Below are 19,217 nucleotides of genomic sequence, written 5' to 3'. Positions count from 1 at the left end.
GAACAATTGACAATGATACAAATTAAGGGGGTACTACACCCTCGATAAATTTGTGTCTATTTTTGCATTTTTCTCAAAACTAATAACACAGTGGTAAAAAAAGTTATGTGTATTATAGGGGCAAGGAATCTAATTACTACACTGGAATTTCAGTGACCCAAGACAAGCGGTTTGTTATTTATGATAAGAAATAAGGTACCGCTAGAATGTACCTCGTTTCCTACCATATATACTGAACCGCTTGTCTTGAGTCACTGAAATTTCAGTGTAGTAATTGGATTCCTTGCCCCAATAATATACATAACTTTTGTTACCAGTGTATTATTATTTTTGAGAAAATGCAAAAATAGTCACAAATTACCACAGGGGTGTAGTACCCCTTAAATGGAATAATCTAAAATAAGTAGGGTGATGCATGCTTGAACCACATTTTGTACTTTGTTCTCAAAATTACAAAAAATTGACTTAGGCAATTAGCGTAGTAGGCTGTCGATATACGTTATCCTTTTTTAATGCAAATGCATGTTTCACTTGGCAATATCTGTTTCCTACATCTTGCATAGCATTAATTAACTAAGATTAAGAGCAGTTTACACTAGGATCTCAACAATGATCATCTGCCAGGACACAGATCTGTACCTCAATATGTTTACATATGCATTGGTACGAAAATTCCGCAATTTGAGTTCACACTACGATCGTTAAATGCGTGAAGGATCGTTAAATGCGTGAAGGCTCATAGTGCGTAAGGCTAATTTTATTTACTACACCTTTGTCATGAAGCAGTAGCTAAGAGGAACAACATTGATTCACATGTTGCATATTCTATTTATAGATCATGTTTATGTGAAGCCCTATTTTGCAGTCCAATTGCAGCAATAGTGATCGCTTTTGTCTAATGATCTGGATGCTATTACGCACTTAGTGACGAATAGGGTCTTCACTCCCATCTTTATTAACCTGATTTCCCTACATTGTGAGGAGCTCATTACACTCCACACTATACAGTATTTGTGCCGCTAGAAAATGAACAATACTACTTTAATATACTCGATGTCCGTATGGACTATAGCATACCATCACTTATAGGATACTATTAACCTCGAGAACTAGGTAACCCTTAGTCACCAACTTTCGAAAGTCTTATTTTAATGTATTTCTAATTCTGAGAATCTACATCCACCTATAGGCGATGCTTAACCGTAACAAAACTTTTGGCATAAAAAAAACAAAAAAACTCCCAAAATGCAAATTAGTAGAAAAGTATTAAGTGCATCTTGAAGAGAATCGGCCCGGAAAGTGGTCTCACATTTTTCCTCTTAGAGCATCATTTTAAACAAAGAATAGTTTACCATAATTATCTCGGGTATTTTGTTACATGGGTAACAGCACAAATAGGTCAGGGTTAACATGATTTAATGGGCTTTGATTTTTTGGCATGTTACCTAGGTTACGAAACACCTGCGATATGGCAAACTATTCTTTGGTTAATTGTTTTGACACCAATTTCATCAAAATTGGAGGCTTTTTTTTTTCTGGTTTGGAGATCAAAAATTTGCATTTTGACCTTTATGCTTATACCTCAAGAACTGTACTTCGGAGAACAATACTTATTCTGAATTCTAATAATGAGATGAATACATTGGTATGGTTTTTACCCAGATTCTCCAAATTTTGAAATTAGATCCCTGCTTACGTGGCCATTTTTGTTTACCATTTATTTTCCCCAACTTCCTTTTTTCTCCTTTTTTGATATGTGCACTATCAAGCAAAAGTATTGGTGTGCCAATTTTTGTCCATGTATACCCATTGTTTTACTTAAAATAACTTCACTTTCGTTTCGTACAACAAGGTGATGTGGCATCATCCATTGTGTTAAACTAAATAAGCTACAAGTTGTCCATGCATGATATCAGTTTAATCCGTCAAATAAAACACTCGTCTTTCGAAGAGTGGGTTGTGGCAAGCACCCTAGGTTTTTCAATCGCCATAAAAAAACGCGCGTCTTTACGCTAAAACGACTTCAGCTAATCGTAGATCCATCCTTTGCGCTCAATTTAGTGATTTTTACCCCAGCACTTTACCCGGGGGTATAGGACCGACCATAAAAAATGGGGGTTGGTGAAACCCACCATCAGCTGGCCATAGGGGTTTACAGTAAAATCCATGATTTTCAGTTTGCTCTTGAGAGATTTATGGCAGTTAGGTTGAAATAGTCATATGGCAGTTAGGTTGAAATAGTAATTTAGGAGAATAAATCAATTTTGTATAATTTATACATAATCAGAATTTCTCAATTTTGCGATGGTGTGCTCACATTATGACGTCATAACGACATTATGTGGAGTATGATTGTACTTGGATAGAAGAAATCCATAGCTTTACATTGGTACCAAACATAACAGTATATGACCTTGTAGTAAAAAGATTAGGGGTTGTAATACCCCCTTCAATGGGTGATACGTCATGAACGGGCAGATACCTAAGTGGTCAGTAACATGTGTTATGGTGTAAGAGAGTGATTCACACGTTAACATAACACCAATGATCTTGTCAACCACTTTATTAATGCCGATGGATTAATTACAAAAAGGTAACACGTGGATTAAATATGTGATCTTTTACACCATTGAATGGACCTTAAACGCAATTTACTATCAAGTAAAAGGGTATATTGTGAGCTAACCTGATGGATCACTTTGCATATTAATGGTTCAGTGACGATTGAAATGTGTTGATCGTGTTTTCTTACACAGATAAATGAGGGTAATTAAAATCGTGACTACATGTTCAGTAAAATAGATTTCAAGGGTCGGTTAGGTTTAATACCCTGGACTTAATTGAGACCTGGGTACCCTATCTCTGATGTTGTTTGTAAGCAATTTTATGTTAAAACAAGTTTAGTATTTAGCCTAAACAAGCCTTCCAATAGGCTAAACTTGGTATTAAGAAGTGTGCAACATCGCAGATTATTGTTTCAATATAATTTGCAATTACTTTTGAGTACCTCAGCTGTGTTAATTTAGTTCTGAGCTACAGACGATGGGCTATTCCATTTATAATCCACACTACCCCTGTGGAAGATTTGTCTAAAGTCTTCCACAGAGGGAGTATGAGTTTTAAATAAATTAGAACATTGGGCAACTTCCATTTGAAATACTCACTCCAGTTGTGGAAGATATAGGTAAAGCCATAATACAGAGGAAGTATGGGTTTCAAAATGATTAACCCTGACCAATCACATTTGAAAACCATACTCCCTCTGTGTAAGATATTTCCAAAATCTTCAACAGGGGTAGTGTGGGTTTCAACTGGAATAGCATTGATGAGACGATTGTTGATTTTGAGTACAGAATGGGTTTTTTTTAGTTTACAGTCTATGTACTTAGTGACTGAAAAAGTTTGATATAATCATGATCAATATTATCATAACACTTGAAGGAACAGTGAATAGTTCGAATGCTCGGTACACGGTTGTTTGGTGACATGTAAAACTACGTCATTATTTAGTAAAAGTTAACACCGATTGCGTTATTTATCTAGGGGTGGACACTGGTATAATGACATTAAAACATCACAAAAAAAGTAACAAAGAGCAAGGAAATTTTCAAAATAACTTTTTATCATGAAATGCTAGGAATCACTTATATTATATGGCTAAATTAAATTTAAAATATATGTAAATAGCGCCCTCAATTTTCACACAAATATACAGTTTATAGATTAAAAAAATTAGAGCAGCAAAAAGCAGCAAAAGATGAATAAGTCGATAAAGAAAACAAAGATCTACGTTAAAAATACCAGTAGCTTAATATGTATGATAGCTGTTGGTATTGTCAAGTGAAGTGGGTAAGTGCAATAGCTGCTCTGTGAACATTTGGCAATTTAAACACTATATTATGGTATATTGTATTCATCTACATATGGCAGCTATTACACTTACCCACTTCTGGCACTGAGCAGTCCAGTTATAAACCAAGGAAGATAATATTGATCTATTGAGCTCGTGCCAAGTTGCGGCTAATCTAAAGCTCTTTTAACATGTTTAAAACTGACTCTTAATTCGCCATAATGAATGATAACTGCAACGGTTCAGACTGAAAAAGACAATATACTACTGTGGACAATGGTTAAGTGGTAGAATTTGGAATGGCATCGCTTCCGATTTTTTTGTAAGATACAGAACGGATAAAGGTAAAACCCTGTGCAACAATTATCAGCCCCGAGAAGGGTAAAACTGGGAGGAATTATGGGGCACTTTTAAATTAGACGAAACGTGCAACATTTCAATATGTGTTTTACACCATTGATTGCACCTTAACACAAATTAGTATCAAGTCAAAGGTGTATTGTGTTAGCCACCCTGATGGATCACTTTGCAAATTAATAGTTCAGCGCCGAATGAAATGTGTTGATCGTGTTTTCTAAGATAGATAAATGAGGGTAATTAAAATCGTGACTGCATGATTTGAATAGATTTCAAGGGTTAGCTTCCATACCCTGGACTTGAGATCTGGGTATACAATCTAAGACATTGATTACTGATATTTTGAGAAAGTTATTTTCAAGCCATTTTGTGTTAAGACAAGTATAAGAGACCAATTAGCAGGTTAAGGTTTCACCACAGATTCTATAATCTATGGTTTCACTATCAATTAGCAATAATTGATTATGAGGAAGAGCTTCTGTAGAACAGCTGTGTTAATTTAGATCTGAGCTACGAATACTCCAGGAAAAGTTTGAAATATGAGAACTTTGTGAATATGATCATGGTGATAATAGTACTTCAGAAACAATTTTCGCACGTTTATTTGGGACGATTGTTGATTATGTTGTTCTGAGTGATTATAAAAAGAGTTTGATATATGATCATGATGAATTATTATCAAAACACAATGAAGTGATTATAAACCATGTAATGTAATATTACTCAATTGATATTAATTAATTAATATTACCCAATTTGTCGCTAATCCATATCTTTTATAACTGAATCTGAATCAGCCAGTCGCAGTTACAATTCATTATCGCGAATTAAGAGTTTAACATTGTTCTTTTGCGCTTTGTGTTCAGACAATTAAAAAAAATATAAGTGTTAAGACAATATACTACTGTACCTAATATGCTGTGAACTAGTTCAGTTGTTAGAAGCGATACGACCGGTATCGTAGAAATCGATAAAACAATTAGGTACATGTACAACTGTGGGCGAGCACAAATTACCAGAAAGTAATGGGTATTAAAGTGTGGGGGATTTATTGGTGGTATTATGGCGTATTAAGAAGTAAACATCGTCCTTTTTGGCTTTGTTTTTACACTATAAAACCAAAGACAAGTGTTAAAACAATATACATACTAATGTACCCAATATGTTGTGAACTTCTTTCGTTATTGGAAGCTACGACCTGTATCGTAGAAATCGATAAAACAATATGGTACAATCAAACGTAAGCAATGGCGCGTAAAAATGGCCAGAAAGTAAATTTAGGTATTAAAGTTTGCTGATTTAGAATGTGCATCTCTTATGAATGGATGTTCAGTTTGTATATAACATGGAGAACGGACATAGGCAACTTATTCTTCATGTAGAAAAGTATTACTTCATACATAGGTTTAAAACACAACTTGTATGATCAGGTGGAGTAACATATAACTTTGAGTTAATATATTTCTGAAACATCAAATCTTTATGATATGCTCCTTTGACCTTGAAATAAACCTTAAAACAAAGCAACGCTTTATGCACGTACCTTTCCTTATTAGTTATCCCTGATAGTTCTGAAGAGTCTCTGTTATGAGCAACTGCATAAAGGTTTTATTCCACTCAAATGACTGGGGCGCTAGTAAGTAATGTTATTTTTGTAAAAATTGCCTACATTATTTACCCTTCGATGCTTTTGACATCAAATTTCACCTTTATAGAGATATGTTCACTCAAAAATAGAAATTTAAAATGACCACTGACAATAAATTAAAAGATCTGAAAGAGTAAGATTTCATTTTCGCTCGAGCATAAGAGGACTTCGTCAATATTACATGTCATTTTCTAAGTTCAGTTTGGAGATCTCTATAGGACATGATTTAATCGCCCAATGTTGTTTAAAGTTATGAAATGATTTAACAGAAATACAAGCTATTATTGTAATCCAGCATCCATTTGTTAATTTCGCGATGGTTCCTTTATCTGTCCGAGTGAAATAAAAAGCCAGATCGTCGAATAGAATACTGTTAACACTCAATGTTCAGCTCCATCGCGAAATATATGCGACTGGTTTGGACTAAAGTACTGGTTCGTAGATACCTAAGTAACGACCTATCTAGAGTATGACCTACAGAATCAAGTTAATTGTGGTGTACTACTTTAAGAACAACCTAGTATTGATTTCTGTTGATTTGTTCCATTTTGTTTTCTGCGGGATAGAACTAAAACGTGTTAAATCATCGTGTATTCATGCTTCATTATCAATCTCCTTTTCATCAATTTCCGATTGCAAAGGCTCTGACGTGTTAATTTGTGGTGTGTTTTTTCGTTCTTTTTTTCTTTGCTGCAGTGACACACTTCAAAGCAAATATGGAAAAATTTCGTCCAATATCACACATTTGAGCGATCTTTGAAGATATCTTTCTCTAAGTGGTGTACATCTACTGTTGTATTCTTTTGGCAAATTACCCTTGTGAGGCTGCCATAAAAATGCATTATAGCAGGGAGCATGAATTATCTTGTATTCAAATATAAAGTTGCACTAAAATTGACAATTACTTTTGCATCTGAATAATTTGCAATTAATTCTGAGAAGGATCTTCTGTTACAACTGCTTCGTTAATTTAGTTCTGAGCTAACAAACGTTCCAGCACCAGTTGATTGAAATAGTAGAACCTTGTAAATAAGTATGGTAGCAGAGAGCTTGCGGTTTCCAAACGCCCGTGCATCTATTCAAAATCCCTCTCATGTGAATCACTCTCATGTGATGTATGATACGTACAATTGGAAATCACAAGCTCTCTAAAACTCTAAAACGAAAAATAGTTTTGCATACGACTCATATGTTTATCTACGATGATTGTTGATTCCGATTACAGTCGGTTCCTTTTTTACAGTCTACATTTTGAGAGATTTGAAGGATTGTGATATATTATCATGAACAATTATATTATCAAACAATTAAAGGAACAATGAAATGGTTATATAAACAAAGGAAGATAATATTGCTCTTTTCAGCTTATGCCAATGTGTGGCTAATTCAAAGGTCATTTACAACTGAACCGTTGCAGTTACCATTCATTATGGTGAATTAAGAGTTAAATATCGTTCTCTCGTGCTTTGTTTTCAGACAATAAGAACAAATATAAGTGCTAAGACAATATACTACTGTACCTAATATGCTGTGAACTAGTTCAGTTGTTGAAAGCACTGCGACCAGTACCGTAGAAATCGATAAAACAATAAGATACAATCAAATGAGGGCAGTGACGCGTACAAATGAACAGAAAGTAATTTTGGGTATTAAAGTGTGGACTGGGCATTTCTTCTGAATTATTCCTTGTATGATGCAGAACGGACGTAGTTTTAATATGTTTCTGACACATCGAATCGTCATGGTTTGCACCTCCATGACCTTGAAATAAACCTTAATAAAGGAACGCTGAGCGGAACGGGCTCCGACTCATGATCGGAAGGTTGCGGGTCCACGCCCCGGCGACGCCATCTTGTTGTGCCTTGAGTAAGCACTTTATCTCGATTACTCCTCTCCACCCAGGTGTATAAACGGGTACCGGCATTCTTAAATGCTGGGAAGGTAACAGACTCGCTGTGGAGGATGTGTAGCGATCCCACCTATAGCAACATTACTTGGAGGAGTTTTGGAATTAAATCTAATATGGGAACTTACTTTTTGCAACTATTGCTACGTTGTGTCTGGAACCACCAGACTTCATCAGGCAACTGACTCGTTGGACTGGTCACGTGATAGTAGCAATAGTTGCAAAAAGTAAGTTCAATATTAGATTCTATTCAAAACTCTGTATGAAACTACTGGATGACTGAGAACATTCACTCATTACATGGAGGAGTTTGGCCCAATCGCCAATTAAAGAGAGACGGGCACTCCGATCACTGTTTAGGGGCGCACCATTAGATTTCCAGGGGGGGGGCATGGGAGTTTTTTGAAAAAAAAAACTTTGCCCACTAGTGAGAAAAAAAAAAAAAACTTTGCCCACTAGTGAGGAAAAAAAAAAAAATTTGCCTCACTGATGAGTAAAAAAAAAAATTTCCCCACCCAACTTTGTATAAAAATATACATTTAAATTGAAAAAAAATAACTTCGCCGCCGAAGGCGGCGAAAAAAAAAAATTTTGTGCTCTTGGAGGCGAAAAAAAAAAATTCCGCCGCCTTTGGCGGCGAAAAAAACAAATTCTGCCTGACCCAAACTCCCATGCCCCCCCTGAGAATCTAATGGTGCGTCCCTTATACAGGATCGTCTCATTTACCTTAAAGGAACGCCCGGATTACCTATTCGTTTCCATATCTGTTATTTCTGAAGTGTCTCTGTTATGGGCAACTGCATAAATGTTTTATTCCACTCAAATGACTGGGCGCTAGTAAGTTATGTTATTTTTGTAAACATTACCTACATAATCATTAATTAACCTTAAATGATTTTGACATCAAATTTCAGCTTTATATTTTGCATAAAAATATAAACGTAGGTTATATAAAACAATGAATTTGAAAGACTTTGATATGTGAAGTATTTTATACACAGATATACAGAGAAGAAACGTTTTGAAAGCGTAAGATTATTTCTTCCTCAAGTATAATAGGATGTCACCCATATTTACATACCATTTTTCTAAATTCAGTATGGTGATCTCTATAGGTCATCTTTAATCACCCAATGTTGTTTAAAGGATTACAACGTGTTATGAAATGATTTAACCGCAATAAAAGCCAAGATTGTAATCTAACATCCGTCCGTGCTTTAATTTCGCGAGGGTACCTTTATCTGTCCGAGTGGAATAAAAACAGCCCAGATAGTCGAATAGAGTACTGTTTAATAATACGTAATGTAGAGCACCATCGCGAAATAATTGCGATTGATTTGGACTAATGAACTTGTTCATAAATATACCGGCGTTAGAAGTAACGACCTATCCCATTGAATCGCTGTTCGCTAGAGTATGAACTATAAAATCAGGTTAATTGTGGTATACTACTTTTAGAACAACCCAGTATTGACCTCCGTTGATTTGATCCATTTCTTTTGATGAGAGAAAGAGAAAAGAATTAAAGCGTGTTAAATTATCGTGCTTCTATACTTCGTTATCAATGTCCTTTTCAACAATTTCCTACTGCAAAGGCTGTCTGATAAAAGTGTCAATCTATGGGTGATTGTGGCTGCAGTGAGAAACCTCAAGCCATATAGCAATGCAGGAATTCGTCCAATATATAATTTTTTTGCATCACGCATTTTTAGCGGTCTTCGATGATACAAGCTATATCAAAATGATTGGTTGCCATCTGTTGCCTTTGATAACAGGCGCATCAAAATTCAACATATGGTCCAAATAGATTAATTGTATAGCAAGTCATAAACTATACATTCACGATATTTCAAGAGTATCCAATTTTGCACTTGAAAGAAGCAGGTTTTTCAATAAACATCAAAATTGATGGCTACTGATCTTTTCGATACACGATGTACCTTTGTTGAAGTGATGTACATGTATGTTTGTGCTCCTTTTAGCCAATAACCCATAAGGAAAATGAAAAATAAAGTTAAAATAAAAATGATAATAATATACAGATGACATGTGATGGTTATGAATGAGGTTAATGACTTTGCATCAGTTATTGTCGGGATATCCTTCGGGGCTGTGCCCCAGGACATGCGCTCGTATATTCATTGGTTCCAGAAGCAAAATGTTTAGATTTTTCACAATACCCTCAAAACAACTGGGCAGTCATCAACCTCTAAAGTGGGCGCATTAATCCTAGAGTATTAATTAGATCAATAGGACTGAATTAGAATGGTAAAGGATAAGAATCTAGAGACCCCATAAAAATATCCCTTGATATGCTGATGAAAGCTACGCGTTTATCAGGAACAGTTTAGAATTGATTTGCTGGACTTAACCGTATCACCCTGATCATTGCCATTTCATTCTTCATGTTAATTATCATATTAATGAATTATCTTCTCTGCATTATTTAATTTCACACATTTGGGTTAGAAACAACCTGTTATCTCCCAGGCATCTTTTAGGGATAATTAATGGGTCAATGCATATTTGGCTCTGTTCTCAATCGTAGACTATTAACAAGAAGCTGTTCATCTTCTTTAATTCATCTTTTTTCTTATTAGCTTATTGTTGTGAATTCAGTAAGAAGTTCATGAAAGAGTGTTTCATATAAAATTTGTTTTCTTTTTTCAATAATTTTGTATACGCGATTTGTACTACAGAGTTGTCATTGTCAACTTAATATTAAATTTCCTCTTTTGTCTAGTTTTCCTCTTGCCAGGCTTCGTGTATTATGTTGTCTTGCGTTCTTGCTTTATTATTCAACTTGTATCTATAATAAAAAATATAATTCTCGCCACCATTCATTATAGTTTTCTACTACATATGTAATGTTGATTATTTCTTCACACATCTGTTCGTTCTTTTGTATATCTTGTATTATGCAATTTATTTTGATATTATGCAGTTCAATAATTATTAAAATCATAACATGGGAATTTATTGAAATCCCTAGTACAAAGTACAAACACACGGTTGCATTATGTTGTCGATCTTCTTGGTCAAACGTTCCTTTATCAACATAGTGGTGGTGGGGTGTACTTGATAATTTATATGTTATGAAATGTTACGTATTGAGTTATTTATTGAAAGCCTTAATAATATACGATTTCGGTCAAATTTTAATTTGGTTATTCTTTGCTAAATATTATAATACTGTCAGGAAAGTTGTCTGGTCATTTTAAGCCAAACTAATGATGTTTGAAAGAACACTCACTTACTATATAGGAACTCAACTGTGGTGTTCTATGGGGATTTTATATGACTTTAATTCAAACTAATTGCTCTGTTGTCACAAAAATGGAAACAAAACGAATTTGGCTGAATACAATTAGGTGTAAGTTGGTACATGTGCAAACATTACAAATATGACCAAATATCAGGCTTGAAAAATAATTGACTAATATACTAAACATCGTACATTATGGCTTTAATGTTTATTTCAGCTTTTTGTGTGTGGTGATTGAGGGGAAATGAAGCATTGGAAAAAGCATATGTAATATCATAATATTGTTGAATTCCTCCAACCATATAATATATAAACAGTCATATTTTATCCCTGACAAAACTTAAACACTCTTCTGATAACACAAGCTTTCTGACACAAGCTTCACTTGAAATCATACACAGTACACACTGTATTACATTATTTTCTATTTTCTGTTCTTTTCATACTGATTTCTGCTTGTTCTACGTGTTTCATTCAACAAATTAAGTTTCTAATACAGGAATGATTTTAAAAATACTTATGCGTAAAGTGGTCCACAATCTACATGTAAGATTATTTAAACATTTCTTTGCTTATCAAATGTATACCAGAATGAGTCCAAAATTCTATCCTTACATATGATCAATATTAAATGATAATTATCATCTGTAGTGACTTGAATAAATGTGATTTTATGACTAATGGTTCAAAAAGACAATCCGTTGAGAATCGAAAAATAGTATCCAATTCCACATCATGTTTACACATCACATATTAAATCTTTGAATACATTTGATCACGATAATTGTACTTTTCATGTTGCAACTATTCTACGTACATTGTAGAAGAAGCCAGAACGTGTGCCTTTCCTTATAGTTCATTATCCGCAAATTACACTGCAATTTGAAACTTACGACCTGCGCTTCAAATGAGCTAATATTTATTTTTGCACTGCTTAACTTGAAGTCGTCAATGAAGCGATATATACATTGAAAACTAATAGGATTCTAAAATGACAAAGCAATTTTGAAAACAACGTATAAATGCTTTCCATATCATGGTTACGCAAGAATTATGTAGGGGTGTGTGCGTGGACAGTGGGGTTTGTAGCAGTAGCGTAGCCACTATTTAGTGTGAGGTTGCAACACCAAAATTTCGTCCCCATTTGTCAATTTTTGTCCCATTTTTAGTCTTGAATGACCTTGACCACGCCCCTGGTGTGTGGGGACTGGGTGGTGTGAGGATAGCATACGCATGAAACCTCACATGTATGGTGTAAGCCTGTAAGGACATAAATTAAAGCGGGGACAATCCCTAATCTAACAGGGGGCAATATTGGCATGGGCTGCGAGTGTTTCAAATATTCTGGTACCAAATGTTTTAAGGTATGTCCGCTATCCGTAATAAAAGTACGTTCGCTATCCGTGATAAAAAAGTTAATACGTTAACTGTCAAGAAAAAGAATAACAATGTGTACAAGAGTAAGAGTAAATCTCAGAACATCGACAGCTAAGCGACTCGGAAAAGTCAGAAACAATTCCAGAACAAAGTCCGGTTTGAGGGTAATGGGGTGTATGTGTTTGTGTGGTGATGTCGAGTTTGAAGAGGGGTGTGGTGGGGGGGGGGTGTAGGGATGTGTTTGAAAGAATGAACCTCTATGAAGCAAACTGCTCAGAAAAAATATATATATCAGATTTTATTTCAAATTTAATGAAATTAATTGTCTTCAGCTCTGCGTTATTTAATTTAAAATAAGTCATTAATACATTCTATGTAAACAAGTCATCTGCATTGTCAGATTAACAAACTATACATCTAACATATCACGTTTTCTATAGAAAATAAATCAATATAAAACTAAATACGCAAACAAAAAACAAAAACACACAAACAAGGAACCAAAATATGTCCAAGTTACAAAGTATTTCCAAACAATGTCAACAACTTTCAAGGAGACGTGAAAACATTACAAAAATGAGCCATGTATTACCAGTACTATAAGAATGGTCACGTTCCTATACCCAAGGTACATAACGTATCCTTCTCCTTAGTCGGGCTTACTATCACTTACGGCAATGCAACAATATTTAAATCACTAAATGTGATACGTTTCATATTCACGGAACGCCTCTGCGTTATATGTGATCCCTGTATCATAAAACACAAAGCCAGGTAGCTTATTGGTAGCTTATGAGATGATATTTGTACATACTCCTATTATTCTCCACATCTTTATGCCTCTAAACCTGTAGAGCAAAGCTCTCATGTCTGAACTAAGGATCAACAATTACCTACTTGATGTCAAGCACGAAACATGATGCTTCCTTCCACTTGAAGCAAGTAAAACCAATTCTGACATATCTGAGCTTATCTCTTCATATCCCTAGTATATTATCCTCCTAATACGTTCCCTTTAGCCTGAACTTTAACAGATAAGCTAAAAGGCAATCAGTAAAAAAGTAAAAGTATTTTACCGTTTCAGGCAATAATTCTCCAAAATAAATCACCATCAAAATGCGTCAGTGGTGTAAAACTATAAATATGAAAAGAATAATATGAACAATACATACCTTTACAAGAATTCAAAGATGCGACGAATAATTCAAAATTGATCACTTTATTCACGGCTTGGTAATAGAGATATATATGTCACCATTAAAATTGTTCAAACACTTCACTCCAAGAAGCAAGTTGCGTTCCTACTTCTAGTCGATTCACGATGGGATAACATTATACTCATTCAGTTTGTCCAAAAAACAATAATCGATCCCGTTTAAAGACACGCAGCTATTGCATCAATACCGGCTAGGCGTAGGTGTGTTTAGCTTGCCAGATAGAGAGACAAGTGACGACACATATCTATGAAGAAAAAAATGAAGATGGATATGGTGAAATTAAAGATTCTACTACACTACTACTTCATTTCAGCTAATGACGATAGTTTTCCTTTCCCGCGTTTTTCCTTTATAACCAGGCAACCATATTAATAAATAACAAGTTGTCCAAATGTGCGCGTGGCATATGAAGTAGTCAGCTGACGGATTAACGCCTTATAAGATACCAAATCACTCCTATACGTGCGTTCAAAATGCACTCACAGCTAACTACGTATGAGTGCTCTGTTTTTTTGTCTGTTACCAACTAGATCCAGCCAGACCCTAGGGATGTAATATTCTTTGATAACTTCTTGTGTACGAATTGCTCGATTGTCTTTTCATTAATTTATAAGTGCTGAATTGCAGAATTAAGTTATTTTCTTTTTTCTACGGAAATTAATCTAATTCATTACCTATAAGTGCAGATAGGTACAAATTGCATACAAACAGTTCCGAGCCACTACAAATATGTTTTGAACCCTTTGTCTTAATAGCTACCTGTCGAATTGAGATATGTGTTCGTGCCTTTCTAGGACTTTTAGCTATTTTGACTTAAATTTGATACTTTCTATTTCTTCGTCTTATTACATTTGAAGACGATGTGTTTGAGGTTAATTTCCTGTCATGCGCATTTGATTCACTGAGTTTAATAGGTGATGTCCAATTTGCAATTAGCATGTATTTAGCCTACTTTTAATTAACATAAAATTGTTGCCAACTTCTTCTTTTTTACATTTGTCAATAAAAGGCCGGACTCAATCATTATGAAGTCAAAAACTCAATACTCAATAACATTAAACACACAAGAGGTTTGCAAAAAAGGACAAAGCCTTAACTATGAACTGTGCATGAAGATAAGCGTTTATCCGAAACAAATGACTAACGTTCCGTTCGGCTTATCAATCTTTGGCTAAGACTTTACAGGGATTCTAGTAAATCTATCAATTGGGGCATCGCGACGCTCTTGATTCGGATTGTCCTGATTTGATGTAGATTTTATGTCCATTAATTGATAGTATTTGCGTAAAATCAAATCGCCCAATAGGTAAACGCTACGTATTGGTACAAAGCTGCCCAGCATGTACTTTTACTCGTCAAGAGCCGCTGTCGACGCAAGTGGTTCTGGATTGTCCTATCTAAATTTGTGGATGTAGAATACAACCTTATTCTAGTCGTGAGCGAAGCAGTTAATTAAAACAAGTTATATTTAAAGCTCTCCCTTTGCCTGGCTTAAAGAACGAAGGAACGCACCTCAACAAATTGGCAACAAACTGGACAATGATGGAGTTACTATATGGATGTTTTTAGAAACAATCAAAATCGATGTTTGTTTAAATGTCCGGTTAGATTTAGAAACTGGGATGAATAATTTGATGAACTGATAGATCATCGTCCTACATATCTTTAACGGTTGTTGGAATAACCCTCAAAATCGATGTTTGTTCAAATGTCCGGTTAAATTTAGAAACAGCGATGAATAATTTGATGATACATTATTGGAATAACCCTCTCGAACCATTGACACATATAAAGAAACTCTTACGTCAGTAAATTTGTTGTCACTAATTTCAGAATCAAACTTTTCGAGACAAGAACTAATTGATTGGTATCTTGCTGTTATTAATCGCACTGCATGAAATAAGGTTAGTGAGGATTAGGGTTAAGTTAAGAGTTATGACTAGGTTTAGGGTAATGGTAATAGGTTAGGGTTATGGTAATTTTCGACATTATTTCATATTCGACATAGCGAACCTTATTTCATATTCGACATAGCGAACCTTATTTCATATCCGACATATCGAACCATATTTCATATTCGACATAGCAAACCTTATTTCATATATAACGAACCTTATTTCATATTCGACATATCGAACCTTATTTCATATTCGTCATATCGAACCTTATTTCATATTCGACTTATCGAACCTTATTTCATATTCGACATAGCGAACCTTATTTCATATTCGACATAGCAAACCTTATTTCATGTTCGATATAGCGAACCTTATTTCATGTCCGACATAGCAAACCTTATTTCATATTCGACATAGCGAACCTTATTCCATATTCGACATATCGAACCTTATTTCATGTTCGACATAGCGAACCTTATTTCATATTCGACATATCGAACCTTATTTCATATTCGACATAGCGAACCTTATTTCATATTCGACATAGCAAACCTTATTTCATGTTCGATATAGCGAACCTTATTTCATGTCCGATATAGCAAACCTTATTTCATATTCGACATAGCGAACCTTATTCCATATTCGACATATCGAACCTTATTTCATGTTCGACATAGCGAACCTTATTTCATATTCGACATATCGAACCTTATTTCATGTTCGACAGAGCGAACCTTATTCCATATTCGACATATCGAACCTTATTTCATGTTCAACATGGCGAACCTTATTTCATATTCGACATAGCAAACCTTATTTCATTTTCGACATAGCAAACCTTATTTCATGTTCAACATGGCGAACCTTATTTCATATTCGACATAGCAAACCTTATTTCATATTCGACATAGCGAACCTTATTTCATATTCGACATAGCGAACCTTATTTCATATTCGACATAGCGAACCTTATTTCATATTCGACATAGCAAACCTTATTTCATGTTCAACATGGCGAACCTTATTTCATATTCGACATAGCAAACCTTATTTCATGTTCAACATGGCGAACCTTATTTCATATTCGACATAGCAAACCTTATTTCATATTCGACATAGCGAACCTTATTTCATATTCGACATAGCGAACCTTATTTCATATTCGACATAGCGAACCTTATTTCATATTCGACATAGCAAACCTTTTTCATCAACTAAGTGAAAATGAAGATTACACCTGGTCATCAAGATTTACACGCGAACCAGGCCAATTGTTTTATACACCGAGTTTACGCAGGAGTATAAAATTGTCAATGGATCATCATCATTTGTAACGCTATTGTGTATGCATTTGTGCCCATTCTGCTTGTCGAATGCATGATTAAAAAGATTAAATACGGTGGAGTCAATTTAAACTATTTTTAAACACGTTTCGAAAAAGAAAAAAACGACGATCAAGTTACTTCGACGAACCGGTATGTGATGCTATGGGTATCAGTTGAGAATAGTTAGACATTATTAAGTTCATGAAAGAGGTATGATTAACAAGTCAAACCTGGCTATGCACTAGATAATGTGGTATAGCTTTGTTGTAATAAGCTCTATGGGACTTCCAATTTCCCTTTTCCTGTAGATTTTGATCCATTATTGACCTCATTCGATGTTATTCACGATATGTGACATTGCTATGTTGGTGTAAAGAGGGACAGGAATATCATGTTAAGGATCCGTATCATACTTTAAAGATTAATACGTCTTCTGTCTTTTCTCGGCTCTGTTACTCTTTTGGCCTCCGCCCATTCCTTGATACGATGTAGTTCTTATTACATCCTCTCTTTCTTCTGTCCATTTGCCTTTAATTTAGCGTTTTAGAGCTCTTACCCAGCAAACACTAAACGTTTTCGACATCATACGCAAAAGGTTATAAAAGGTTGTCAGAAAACGTTTAAATGTCGGGATATATAAAGGGCATATTAAGGGTATAAAACGTGTCCATAACATGAAAAAACATTTGTTGATAATCTACTGCCCCGCAAATACAAAACGTCTTACAGAAAACGTTTAAATGTCAGGTTATATAAAGGGTGTAAAAACGTTCTAATAACATCCCAAAAACATTTTTGAAAACTTGATACAAAACATTCTAAACAGAATGTTATTTTGGGGTTGAAAAAATATTTTGCGAAAAATGTTTGCCCAAAATATTTGCAATAACGTTTTAAAAACGCTTTCATGACCTTTGTATAACCCGACATTTAAATGTTATTAAAATGTTTTGAAAATAACATCTTAAGAACATTTCTGTGTTTGCTGGGTGCAAATATTTTAACAGTATGTTATTTAAGTGTTGACAAAATATTTGGCAAAAAATGTTTGCAAAAATAGTTTACAATAGTATTTTGAAAACATTTTTAAAATATTGCTGTAGTGTGTTTTCATACAAAACGTTTTAAAACGTTTTCATGACCTTTATATAACCCGACATTTTAATGTTATAAAAACGTTTTTACCTGAACCAAAAGCCAAAATATAACTTATTTAAAACGTTTTTAAAACGTTTTTGTGTTTGCTGGGTACAATCCCTGTTAATAATATCAAGCTTATATAAGCTTACCAATTTCCTAGAACCTGTCTTGTCTCGCCAAGGTCTTGCAGGATGCTTTTGTTGGTCGTAAACACTCAGTATTGTGTATCAAACTATTTTGACATTCTTTCATTCTCTACTTGAATGCAGCTTTAAGGAATGGCAGAACTTTTAGTTAATTAGAGGAGTAAATGTATTTTTATGACTGACATTGTAGTTATAATTGGAGTCACAATTTACAAATGAAGTGTTTGGTTCCAAAAAGCGCTAACTCCAACGGCTGCTTTGGGTAAAATTAATTTGAAGATATTCCTAAGAGTAGCTCTAATCTGGCCAATCTAAAAACATTAGAATAGTTAAAACAATTTTTAAGCTATCTTTTAAAAACAATATTGCAAATCTCTTTAACCTCCCACGTGCGAAAACGAAAATAATAATACAATTTTTGTTTTGTTCCAAAGGAGCTAAATCCAAAGGAAGCTATTTTAAAACTTTGCATTGGAGAATTGTAGGGGACAAAATGGTGTTAAATAGTTAAAAAAATAAGGTAGAGTTACAAACATATCCATTCCAATCGTTAAATGTAATTTAAACTTTAAAATGTTAAAATATACCATAAAAATATGACACAAGGTAGCTATTAGATTTAGCGCATTTTGAAAACAAACGCTTCAAATAGCTGTAATTATTTGTAGTCACAATTATAATTAGATTTATACTTGTAGTTAGAATTATAGCTACAGTTTTAGCCACAAACCCCAACTTTAAATCAAATAACTCTACCTGTAATTTTAAAACCAATAATAATTAAAAATATAACAATAAACCCAACAATAAAAACGTTGTTGATGTTATTGTAAAGCATCTGCTTTGTGGAGGAAACTTGACTGGATGTTTTCTCTTCACTAACAACGCTTTGCAGAAGCCAGAAGTCTGCTGGTCAAACTGTCAGCAGAAAAACATAAGATGTTTATTTGACCTTGACAAATAATTCTAAATAACAGATTAATCAGCATATCAGCATATGCGGAATAAACTAAATAACAACATATTGCGCTATCACTGCACTAAGGTGTCCAATATTAGCATTTAAGACTGTTGAAGAGTGCTTAATA

The 19,217-nt window shown here is 34.4% G+C and overlaps 1 long non-coding RNA gene across 1 annotated transcript in view; it reads right to left on the bottom strand.

The window, feature by feature from the left end:
* Window positions 1-14,097, bottom strand: part of LOC140137937 (uncharacterized) — a 41,559-nt gene extending 27,462 nt beyond the window's left edge. The window contains exon 1 of the long non-coding RNA XR_011856928.1: window positions 13,576-14,097. This is a non-coding gene — a long non-coding RNA (uncharacterized lncRNA). The remainder of the gene's footprint in view (window positions 1-13,575) is intronic.
* Window positions 14,098-19,217: the final 5,120 nt, after the last annotated feature.

Source organism: Amphiura filiformis, chromosome 17 (genome assembly GCF_039555335.1).
Source record: "Amphiura filiformis chromosome 17, Afil_fr2py, whole genome shotgun sequence".
Classification (NCBI taxonomy): domain Eukaryota; kingdom Metazoa; phylum Echinodermata; class Ophiuroidea; order Amphilepidida; family Amphiuridae; genus Amphiura; species Amphiura filiformis.
This window is presented reverse-complemented; position numbering and strand designations above follow the sequence as displayed.